Raw genomic sequence first — 13,222 nt, 5'->3', positions numbered from 1 at the left:
CAGGTGATGTGTTGTGTGTTGAATCGTGGTTTTCAGTCCAAAGACTGGTTTGGTACAGCTCTCCATGCTACTTCATCCTGTGCAAGCCTCTTCATCTCCGAGTAACTATTGCAACCTACACTCATCTGAATCTGCTAAGTATATTCATCTCTTGGTCTCCCTCTACAATTTTTACACCCCACACTTCCCTCCGATACCAAATTGGTGACCCCTTGATGTCTCAGAATGTGTCCTATCAACTGATCCGTTCTTTTGGTCAAGCTGAGCCACAAATTTCTTGTTGCCCCAATTCTGTTCAGTACCTCCTCATTAGTTACATGACCAACTCATCTAAATCTTCAACATTCCTCTGCAGTACCACATTTAGAAAGCATCTATTCTATTTTTGTATAAACTGTTTATCGTCCATGTTTCACTTCCATACATGGCAACACTCCATACAAACACCTTCATAAAATGACTTCGTAAGACTTAAATATACATTCACTGTTCTTCTTCAGAAATACTTTTCTAGCCATTGCCATCCTACATTTTATACCTTCTTTACTTCAGCCATCAACAGTTATTTTTCTACCCAAATAGCAAAACTCATGTACTACTTTAAGTGTCTTGTTTCTAATCTAATTCCCTCAACATTCCCTGATTTAATTCGACTACATCCCGTTATCCTTATTTTGCTTTTGTTGACGTTCATCTTACATTTTTCTTTCAAGACACTGACCATTCTGTTCAAGTGCTCCTCCAAGTCTTTCGCTGTCTCTGGCAGAACTACAACGTCATCGGCAAATCATAAAGTTTTTATTTCTTCTCCCTGAACTTTAATTCCTACTCCAAATTTTTCTGTGGTTTCCTTTACTCAGGGTGTATATGCGGACAAGGAAAAAAAATTCCTGGATTTTTCCTGGATCTCCCGGTGAAAAATACATTTCCTCCCGGGTGAAAATACACTTTTGCCATGTTAAGTGACACTATACTTTCCCTCGGAACTGTAAAACTTATCCTCTGATAGGATATCGTTTTATACAGCAGCGTAGAATTTCCCGGCACTTTAGAAAACGATATTCAGGGGGAAAAAAACACGTTTTGGAAAGATCTTTGATGAGCAGCAACATGTACGCTGCATATTTTCATATTACGAAAGTATAAATTTTAATTCCACCAACAGGAAAAGTTAATGGTTTAAATTAATATACATAGTGTTGCTACAAGAAAAGCAAAGCTTTCACATATAATATTTGTCTCTAAGATTAATAAGCTACAAGAGAAGCTAAGCTTTCACATATAATGTTGATCTGTTTAGCACATGTTACACTTTAAGATACATCACACAAATACGCCAGCAAAATTTTTAATACTGACATAAATCTCTGATCTTCTGGGCTCGAAATTCTTCTAAATGGCTCGTCATCAAAGAGTTGACTTTTAAAAGAGACCAAACACTGTGATTTAAGAAATTCATTGTACATTCTTGCACATAGTTCATCTTGTGTAAAAGGAAATTTACTTTGATAATAACACTTTCCGAACAACAATTGGCAACATTTTCCTGTGATCTATTAGAAATAGATTCATTTTAGCAGTTGCCAGAAAGCACCAGATAAGAGGCGTCACCGCGCTTGCACAGCTATGGTGACGTAGGAAGCCTGTATGTTCGTACACGTAAAACATTAAGAGATCTTACATTATGTCATAAAAGAAACAAGATATCAGACGATACTCCAAGAGCGTCGGAATTTCGTGAATCATATTATAATTCATAGATCGCCTTAAAGAGCACATTCATATGTCCAGATTCCCAATGACGTAGGCCTTGACCAGATATGAAGCAGTTCAGTGTGGTTTTCGGGATGTACATTTTCTTGGAGTACCAGTATTGTATTATATCATGTTTGGTTCTTTATAATGGCATAACGCCATATGTGCTAGAAGATGTTAACATGCACCTGAAATGCAGCGAACAGTTGAAACTAGACAATAGTGTGGAATAAATTGACTGCCTCAGCAGGAAAGCTTAATAAAAGCCAAATTTATTTATCAAACCGATAAAAATAACTTCATTGTTCTGCAAAGCGATTAATGCTTGACTGTCAAAAAGGTGGAAATAAAATAAAATCTAAAACTAGTAACATAATTTAACCTTCCGTAATTATGTGAAAGTATTTTAATTCACTTGATAGCTCACAGCCACAGAAGTCTGTCTGGTTTTCATTTGACGTGAGAGCAGTAAACGAAGGGGAAACAGAAAAATCACTAAATGTAAAAACGGGTCACAAGTGCAATATCATGTATCTCAAACAGTGGTTTACAACAGTTTCCAGGTTTGCACTCAGATGTAATTATGAAAGTCCTTTTTTGTGACTTGAATGTACTGATATCTGCTTTTGAATTTCCCAAAATGTGATCCTATGTTTAACGTGAGAATGAAAGTAGACACGACAGGCATGATTTCCTGCTTTTACTGAGCTGGTCTTGCTAATTTTGCATCAGATATATTATATACTTATTTCACTTTAAACTTCTTTGCAATCATAAAGCTAAGAATTTTGTTTGCTGCAGATAAATGGAATGCACACATTCTTGTTTAGAATTTGTGAAATCTTAATGAGATAGTTTTTTTTTTTACTGTTTATTATAAGCTGATTATTCTGTGCCCAGCTGCTAACAGTTTTGTCACAGTGTTTTCCAATTACTGTAAATCTTCTTTTCACAGAATTGTGGTGTCATCCACAAATTAGTTTTATCATCTTCAACAATCTCCTCCTGCATGGCTGTTTCTCCCTCCCTTCCTCCTCCCTATTTTTGTCATCATGAAAGAAGAAATACCAAATAACGTTCTTAGAAGTATTATTGAGAGGTACGGTGTGAATCCTCTCTCTCTCTCTCTCTCTCTCTCTCTCTCTCTCTCTCTCTCTCTCTCTCTCTCTCTCTCTCTCCACTTTCAAAATGACAACATATTCAGTTCTACACATGTGGAGATACTAAATCAATGATAAGTTTAATACATGGCAGAGATGTTGAGTCACAGATAGGTACAAAAAAAAATATTGTAAAAAAAGTAAGCTTTCAGCCTAAAGCCTTTCTTCCAAATTAGGCCTCAGCAGCCAGAGAAAGTGGTGTGTGTGTGTGTGTGTGTGTGTGTGTGTGTGTGTGTGTGTGTGTGCACGCGCGCGTGTACGTGTGCGTGTGTATTGTCTTTTGGTCAAAAGCTTATTTGTTTAACAGTTTTCTTGTTGTAACTGTCTGCGACTAAACAACTCCGCTGTTTGGCAAGTGGCAATCTATCCTTTTCATATTACTGTCATTATTCCATCTGGGATTTTCCAGTGTTTGATTTTTCCACATGAAGTTTGTTATAAATAATCCACTTTAGTTCAAATGGATGTCACTTAATTCCAGTATGATGGATGTACAGAAATTATGGGCACAGTGTCAAGGGACTATAAATCACGCTCTGGAGAAACGTGGGCCTAGCAAATGGATTACGGATGGAAAAGACCCACTGTGGTTTAACGACAAAATTCAGAAAATGCTGCAGTAAGAAAGACTGTTGCACTCTCAGTTCAAAAGAGAACCCACAAATGATGATAGGCAAAAGATAGTAGTGTATCATGTGTCTGTACAAAGACTGATACATGCAGCATAAAGTAACTACCACTATCATACCTTAGCAAAATTCTTTGCCAGGAACCTGAGAAAATTCTGGCCCTACATACAATCAGTAACTGGGTCGAAGGCTTCTATCCAGTCACTCACTGACAAGTTTGGTAGGGCATTAGAAGATATCAAAAAGAAAGCTGAAATTTTTAATTTGTGTTTAAGAAATCATTCACACAGGAGGAGCGTACAAACATCTGACAATTGCACAGACTCCTGTATGGAGGACATAGTAATAGACATCCCTTGCGCAAAGAAGCAAATGAAAGAACTGAAAACGAATAAGTCATCAGGTCTGGACGGAATCCCAATTCAGTTTTAAAAACTATGATCTAGGCTCATTCTATAAGGTTTTGGGATTGTAGCCATATCATGTCGACTTCTTTCCACAATATTTCAGCAGGCAACCATCCAGCCATCTTCAAGCGAGTGTCCGCCCCTGGAGATTGCTAGTTCACAGTGTTGGCATTACAGCAAAAATTGGCACAAAGGTGCATGCACACTGGCAGCAGTCACAGGAGTACACCATTTCTAAATCCGCATCCTCTGCAAACACTGTCCCACCTGTGGCGCACAGGCACATGCGTAAAGGTGAAACTACATTTCCGCCCTCTGTTGGAACGCACACTCACAGCACTGAAAACAAATGTCTGATGTTGCCAGATGTGTCTTTAACAATAAAATGTTTTCTCTCAGAAAAAAATTAAAGAGATCACTGGGTCCCAAGCCTTGTACAGTTGAAAGCCGTTGTCATGATTTATAAGATATTGTGCTAGATGTATTTCCACAGATTCTTTAATTACTGAATTCCACAAGCATCTCAGTGTGGCCAAGATTTTTGTGGCAGAGTAATCCATAGAATGTCCAGTGGTAATACAATGCTCAGCTATGGCTGACTTAATGGGCTGCGAAAGGCGAGTGTGGTTCTCACGTTCAATTCACCTTTCATGTTAATTTATTTACTGTTCGGCTAATTCAATCTATACAAGATTTAGCCTCTTTATGTTATTAAATACATTTTTAAGAGGTGTCTCCATGCATATCTGTCCATTGCTGTCTTCTGCCAGTTGAAACCCGCAACTTTCCTGAGTTCCTTATCCCAGCGATCAGATGGTCTTGCTGGTGGTCTTCGTTTTTCTCTGGGACTCCACTTTAAAACTGATTTTATCCATCTACCATCCTTCGATCGTGCATAATACGTTTATCTGGGCCAACTACTCGACACAAAAAGGAATTTGAAACCTGAAATTTTTCATCGAATTGAACTGGGTTGGAGGGCTTACGGAAGAAATGCAACAGTTTTCAAATCTAACATGTCAGTCTACTTAAAGAAGACAGTTTTTGATCAGTGTGTCCTACCTGTTTTAACGTATGGGTGTGAAACTTGGACTTGAAATGAATTTTTCAAAAGGAAACTTAGAACTGCTCAGAGTGCTATGGAAAGGTCATTTTTAGGTCTCACTAAGAAAGATCGACAGAAAAGTGGAGACATGAGCAATAACAGGAGTAAAAAATATTATACAATCGGTTAGGACTCTAAAATGGCAGTGGGCAGGACATATTGCATGAACCTTTCATGTACTCTGCGTATTGTTTGACCTATGTAAGCTTTGCCACACTGGCAAGGAATTTTGTAAATTGCAGTCTTCCACAGACCCAGATCATCCTTTAGCAAACCAAGAAGTGCATTAATCTTTGCCAGTGGCTGGAAGATTACTTTAACCTGACGTTTTCTTAGGATCCTGCCTACTTTAGACGAAAGGTTGAAGACACATGGAAGGAACACCCTGGACTTGAAAAGCTCCTATCTCCTTCATGTAGTGGGTGGTCACGTTTCTTCCCCCTTGGCACTGTACCTATCTGATGTAGAGAGTAACCATTATCTTTGAACACCAACTGTAGATGTTCTAGCTCCTTTGTAAGGCTGTCTCCATCAGAAACAACATGAGCCCGGTGCACCTACATTCTAAGGATGCTGGTAGTTTGTAAAGGATGCTTGAAGTTAGAGGTCCATATGTGTGAGCGCACAGTAGACAGAATGCCCTAACGACCTGTCCACTTTCCTACTAACCAAGAGGTCCAAAAATGGTAAGCAACCATCCTACTCTATTTCCATCAGAAATTGGATCTTCTTATGGATTGACTTAAGATGTTGCAAGAAACGTGACAGCTTTTCTTCACCATGGGGTCACACAACGAAAGTCTCACCTACATATCAGCAGAAGACTCTCAGTTTAAGTTCTGAGAAATCAAGTGCCTTTTGCTCAAAGTCTTCCATAAAAAAGTTTGCTAGCAGAGGGGGGGAGAGGACTGCCATGGCAACATCACCAGCCTGCTCAAAATATTCATTGATAAATGAAAAGTAGGTTGAGGAAAGGACATGATGAAAAAGTGCTGTTATAATGGCCTTGAACTTATTGCTGATGAGTAAGGAAGCGTCCATACAGAAAGTGAGATGACATCAAAGCTCACTAGTAAGCCAGTTTCACTGAGTTGAAGTGACTTCAGTTTAGTGATACACGTCAGCAGAGTTGCGAACATGATGTGTGCACATCCCCAAAAAGGTCTCAGTGGAGGGTCAGTAGGGGGCTCGAGACGAAACGGCACTAGAGCCATGTTTCATGAGTCCCCTAGGTCACCGGGTCCCCCAAGGTCCAAAGGGCTGGAAGGCGCTGGCGCTTTGTCGCTGAGATAATTAGCTCTGTTAGAGCTATTATCTGGGCAAGCACCCACGCCAGCAAAAGGTTGGCGCGTATAAAATTTTTCATTTGATGGCGCCATGTAGTGACAGATTTTTATTCTTTTACCTGTATAAATGCAGATACTAGTAAATGTAATTTAGTCAGCATGTCATGGTTAAATGAGTATTTAAGCACAGGACAACATAGTTCAATACAGTACGGCAGTGGAAAGTTATATCCAGGACCAGTGGACGATATTGAAATGGCGGAAAGGGGGAATAATTTTAATGTTAATAGGAGCAACAGTATAAGGACAATTGGTAGGCAAGATGCTGCTAATGAAATTAGATTTGGCCACAATCCAGCATATGACGATTTAGACGAAGTTGTTGAATTTGAATTAGAGCCAAGGCTGACAGAAGAAGTCAATACTGGACTGCGCCAGCACCATCCATATCAATATGGCGAGGAAGGTCATACAGCAATAGACATAGATACGATTGAAAGTACACCGCTTTTATCTGGAGCGGCTGAAACAGCAGTGGACGGCGCAGCCTTAAGCGCCTCTTTATCTACAGGTCAGATAGCTGGCACTGCTGGTGCAACAGCTTTAGCAGGTGCTGGAATAGCATACGGCGCAACGAAATTAGTTGAAAGGGTGAAAAATAAAGGAATAACATTGCCAGGTAGCGACTATGTTGGGCCTAGAAACCCTATAAATATAGATGCACCATGAAGTGGAGCAGATGCCATTGCCGAAGAACATGACGTTGGGTACAATCGCTTATTAAAGGAAGCTTGAGAATGTGTTTTTACTGAAGAAGAATTTAAGCAACGAGTACAGCAGTTGGATGCTAAAGCCATAATTGACTTTCCTATTGATTGGAGTCATTCATGAAATTGGCATTCCTTTGCAGGAAAGTACGGATTGAAATTGAAAACATTTGTGGAACAGAAACTTAACAAAGTATTATATCCAAAACAACCTGATGCCAAACAACAAGATATGTAAATTTATATATTTATATTATATCTAAAAACGAAGATAATGTGACTTACCAAACGAAAGCGCTGGCAGGTCGATAGACACACAAACAAACACAAACATACACACAAAATTCTAGCTTTCACAACCAATGGTTGCTTCGTCAGGAAAGAGGGAAGGAGAGGGAAAGACGAAAGGATGTGGGTTTTAAGGGAGAGGGTAAGGAGTCATTCCAATCCTGGGAGCGGAAAGACTTACCTTAGGGGGAAAAAAGGATGGGTATACACTCGCGCACACACACACACACACACACACACACACACACACACACACACACACACACACACACACACACACATATCCATCCACACATATACAGACACAAGCAGACATATTCATATTCATATTCATTTTGTCTTTGAATATGTCTGCTTGTGTCTGTATATGTGTGGATGGATTGGTTGCGAAAGCTAGAATTTTGTGTGTATGTTTGTGATTGTTTGTGTGTCTATCGACCTGCCAGCACTTTCGTTTGGTAAGTCACATCATCTTTGTTTTTAGATATATTTTTCCCACGTGGAATGTTTCCCTCTATTATATTTATATATTTACATTGTTTTATACATTATTTGTCTATTATATTATGATAATAATAGTAACGTTTCTTGCCTTCAGAATTATGATTGGCCTCCATGGGAACGTCCAAATTGGAATTGAATGCATGAAAGCCAGAAACGTTATGCATATGAACAGTGGCTAATCTCACGTGAACATCGCGGTTTGCCTATATATCACGAACGCCCATCAACATCTGGCAGTATGATACTAGCATCAACGGAAGAAGCTGCGACTGAACACGACGACGACGAGATCGAATATTCCGAAGACGGACAAGAGGATCATACTCCAGTTGCACCATTAGTTCCATATTCAGGTTCTGACACACATAGTAGTGTAATGGAATCAGCATCAGGGAAACATGCAGGTCAATTGCAAAAGGATGTTGGTGCGAAAAAATCAATAAAAGCACTTCCAGGAACTGCAGCTCCATCAGCTAATGGAATGGGCGATTTTGCTAATACAACTGATGTACCGTTACCGTCCCCATCAATATTAGATACAGGAAATATTACAAGGTATAAGTGCATCGCTTTTTCACATATGGTTTAGCATATAAAGCAATTACTCATGAAGATGCTGTTTTTATGATTACTCCTTTGGCCGAAATTCCTGTTGATAGACCATTTTTGTATATGACTCCTTCCGAATTTGATTTATTGCTAGATGGTAGCAAAATTGTTCATTGTGATGTAAAAGTAATTGCTTGTAATCCCAGAATTGCATTTCCAACAAATTCAAGTGATACTGAACTTGCCACTTTAAACCAAAATAAAAATATCTTAACCAGTATAGGTATCAATTTGAAAATTCCTGGTGTTAATGTAAAGCCAACTGAATTTGCCAGCTCTGCACCTATGGAGACAACTAGTATAGACCATAAACGTAATTTTTTTCCAATATGGAAATCATGGTACGGATATAGAAATGATGAAGACGCCTTTCTAACTACAGTTCTCGCACATCAATTCAGATAACCCACTAATTTGAAATAGTACTATGCATGTGTATCTAGCTCAAAAGATAAAGGTTTACATAATTGGGGTTGGAAGTGTGTACAATCGTGTGTGTCTGAGGTTGATGCAGATTCGCATACTGGAAGTGTTGTTGTAAATTATGAATATAACCCTACTTTAGGTTTTCTTAAAATTCCAAAAGTTACTAATGTTGATATATTTCCCATTTCTGTAACTCAACAAGGTGTGCCTCAATGATATACACTTAATGGTGATAAGCATTACAATCCCTTTATGATGTGCGATAATTTTTCGAAAACACCTTTAGAACCAGCACAAATCCAAGAACAGCTAGTATCAGCCATTAGTCCAGTAACAAATAAGGATTCATCGGGATATAAAGATTTGATTGAAAAAGCTGATATTGCATCTAGTGGGTATAATATTAGACTGCATGATACTAATGTGGAACCAAGTCTTCATATAGGGATAAATCCTACTTACGCTTTAAAGACCAGTAGTTTGAACAGTGATGTTTCAAAATATACAGATACTTAAATGTTATTTGAAGTGATTGTTGAATGTTTTGTTTATTCAGATGGGTTAGAGACTCATTATCCTCGAGCAGATGTATCAAATGTTCAAATATCGGATATGATTTACATGGCAAATGTGACAAGGAATGAGGAATCATCTGTGTATAATGGTCAATATGAAATGAAACATGCATAATTCTTTTGATTGAATGTATTGTAAAATCATCTGTAATGTACAATAATGACAATAAAAGCAGTATATATACAATTTTGGATTGACTTTCTTTCACCTCAATATGACACGTTATACATTTGTAACAAATTGAAGAAGGCTAATGGATATGGTTTCCTATTTGCATCTTTTAATTCATCAAACTTTCTCCATCTAACAGTTTTCACACGTATATCTTTAACATCAGGATGACTACAAACAACTGGTTGAGAATTAGAAATCAAAAGTAGAGGAGTTCAACGTAAAATGGAATCACCTTTATATTTAACTTGTATGTTACAGGCTATACCTTTAAAAACTTTCTTAAAATACTCTAATGAACCTTCTTCCAATGAAGTTTCGTTCCCAACTATTATTCTTCTGTTTACAGCATCTTGAAGAACAAACTGATTTGTTTTGTCGATGCAACGACCAATATGTCCTACATTTAAAGCTAATGATATTAAATAGTCGAAAAACCAATTTTTACCACTATTTGGAGGGCCTATTACACACAGTGTATTTAACTTTTTGGAAGGTATATAATTATGATTTTGCCAAACATATAAGCCATTTTTATTAAATCATGAAATTAAATTTGTGAGAAATTCTGTAGCTTTGACAGTATTATCATTACATTGATACAATAATAATTTGTTTAACCAACTTAATGAATCTTGAAGAGTGTAATAATATTCCCATACATTGTTACTATAAGCATAAAACACATTGTCCTCAGAGCCAGATCCTAATAGGTTTTCTAATCCTCTTAAATCTAGATCATTCACAGTCTTTTTATATAGTTCCAATCCCATATCATAAAATCTTTTGAATTTTGGATCAATTAAATTCATAAAATATGGATGTGCCACCAGAATTACATTAGTTATATTCTCAGGCGGAATACAGTTGTATGACATTAGTAAGGATAAAACATTTTTTGCGATTGTGGCAAGTCAAAATTATCTGGCTGCAAACCCAAAACCTCGAATAATATTCAGTACGCCAGTAAAACTTCAAGAATCATAGTACTCTACAACATTGGCCCCTTACTTTTGAATCCCTTCCTCAATACAAAGTCCCAACTGATTAAAAAAGGCACAGGTGACTCCTGTATATACACACATCAAAAACAGTTTTTCATCACCCCAGTTCCCAGAACTCCCAAAGGTAGATGTCGACTGTGGATATTGTATCACAGACACAGTCCCTTTGATTAGAGGTGTCACTAAACCTGCCCAAAGAAGATATAAACAACCATGCATGAGCAGCGCCTATTAGACAGAGGGGGTCTGACAACCGATCAGTTCCAGTCATTCCACCAGGAAGGAGGCACACGCCTCGTGTTGTCTGTAGTTCAACCATGCCTAGATGGTCAACACCGCAGTTCGATTGCATCCGCATTGTTACTTTGCACCAGGAAGGGCTCTCAACAAGCGAAGTGCTGAGGCATCTTGGAGTGAACCAAAGCAATGTTGTTTGGACATGGAGGAGATACAGACATGCCTCGCTCAGGCTGCCCAAGGGCTGCTAGTGCAGTGGATGATCGCTATCTACGGATTATGGCTCGGAGGAACCCTGACAGCAACACCACCAAGTTGAGTAATGCTTTTTGTGCAGAGAAAGGCCATCGTGTTACGTCTCAAACTGTGTGAAATAGGCTGCATGATGCGCAACTTCACTCCCGACACCCGTGGCGAGGTCCGTCTTTGCAACCACGACACCATGCAGCGCGGTACAGATGGGTCCAACAACATGCCAAATGGACCACTCAGGACTGGCATTACGTTCTCTTCACCAATGAGTGTAGCATATGCCTTCAACCAGTCAATCGTCAGAGACGTGAAACTTCCTGGCAGATTAAAACTGTGTGCCCGACTGAGACTCGAACTCGGGACCTTTGCCTTTCGCGGGCAACTGCTCTACCATCTGAGCTACCGAAGCACAACTCACGCCCGGTACTCACAGCTTTACTTCTGCCAGTACCCAGTCGGGCTGCACGCCTTACACACACAGTCCAGCAAGTGCAGCAAGGTCAAGGTTCCCTGCTGTTTTGGGGTGGCATTATGTGGGGCTGACATACGTTGCTGGTGGTCATGGAAGGTGCACATCTTGTGAATGACTTCCTTCAAGATAACAACACAGTTCGAATAGAGTGGCCAGCATGCTCTCCAGACATGAACCCTATCGAACATGCCTGGGACAGACTGAAAAGGGCTGTTTATGGACGTCATGACCCACCAACCACTCTGAGGGATCTACACCAAATCGCCATTGAGGAGTGGGACAATCTGGACCAACAGTGCCTTGATGAAGTTGTGGATAGTATGCCACGACGAATGCAGGCATGCATCAATGCAAGAGGACATGCTACTAGGTATTAGAGGCACCAGTGTGTACAGCAATGTGGACCACCACCTCTGAAGTTCTCGCTGTATGGTGGTACAACATGCAATGTGTGGTTTTCATGAACAATAAAAACTGCAGAAATTATGCTGATATCTATTCCAATTTTTGGTACAGGTTCTGGTACTCTTGGAACCGAGGTGACGCCAAACTTTTTTTGATGTGTGTAAGAAGGGTAAACTAACAGACCAACAAAATTATAGACCACTGCCCTTAACATTGGTTTGCTGCAGAATTCTTGAACATGTTCTCAGAGCAAATATAATACATTTCCTTGAGATGGGAAACCTTTACTCCACAAAACAGCACAAATTTAGAAAGCATTACAAGAGCAAAACTCAGCTTGCTCTTTTCTCACACATATCCTGGGAATGATGGATGAGAGGCAACAAGCAGATTTAAAAATTCCTAGATTTCCAAAAAGTGTTTGACACAGTACCCCACTGAAGACTTAACAAAAATACAAGCATACAGAGTAGGTTTCCAGATATGCGAGTGACCCAAAGACTTCTTACATAATGGAACCCAGTATGTTGCCCTTGATGGAGAGTGCCCATCAGAGACAAAGGTATCGTCAGGAGTGCCCCAGAGAAGTGTGATAGGACAACTGTTGTTCTCTATATACATAAATGATCTGACTGACAGGGTGAGCAGCAATCCGCAGCAGTTATCTATTGATTCTGTGGTGTATGGGCAGGTGTCATCGTTGAGTGTGAGTAAGAGGATACAAGATGACTCAGACAAAACTTCTAGTTGGTGTGATGAATGGCATCTAGCTCTAAATGTAGAAAAATGCAAGTTAATGCAGAGGAGTAGGAAAAACAGATCTGTAAAGTCACAGCATTAGTATTGTCCTGCTTGACTCAGTCACATCATTCAAATATCTAGGTGTAACACTGCAAAGCAATATGAAATAGAACAAGTGTAATGACTGTAATAGGACAGACAAATGTTCGACTCTGGTTTATTGGGAGAATTTTAGGAACGTGTAGGTAATTTGTAAAGGAGACTGCATTCCTGAGTACTGATCTAGTGTTTGGGACCCCACCAGGTCGGATTAAATGAACATTGAAGCAATTCAGACAAGGAGGAGGAGGCGATTAGTGTTTAACGTCTCACTGACAACAAAATCATTAGAGGCAGAGCCAAAGCTCAGATTAGGGAATGATGGAGAA

The 13,222-nt window shown here is 39.3% G+C and overlaps 1 protein-coding gene across 1 annotated transcript in view; it reads right to left on the bottom strand.

Moving 5' to 3' along the window:
- LOC126229606 (huntingtin-like) overlaps positions 1-13,222 on the bottom strand; it is a 549,560-nt gene that overhangs the window by 469,654 nt on the left and 66,684 nt on the right. The gene's annotated exons all lie outside the window — the stretch shown is intronic.

The sequence above is a fragment of the Schistocerca nitens genome, unplaced genomic scaffold (genome assembly GCF_023898315.1).
Source record: "Schistocerca nitens isolate TAMUIC-IGC-003100 unplaced genomic scaffold, iqSchNite1.1 HiC_scaffold_376, whole genome shotgun sequence".
NCBI classification, from domain to species: domain Eukaryota; kingdom Metazoa; phylum Arthropoda; class Insecta; order Orthoptera; family Acrididae; genus Schistocerca; species Schistocerca nitens.
The sequence above is the reverse complement of the archived record's forward strand: the minus strand, read 5'-3'. Positions and strand labels throughout refer to the sequence as shown.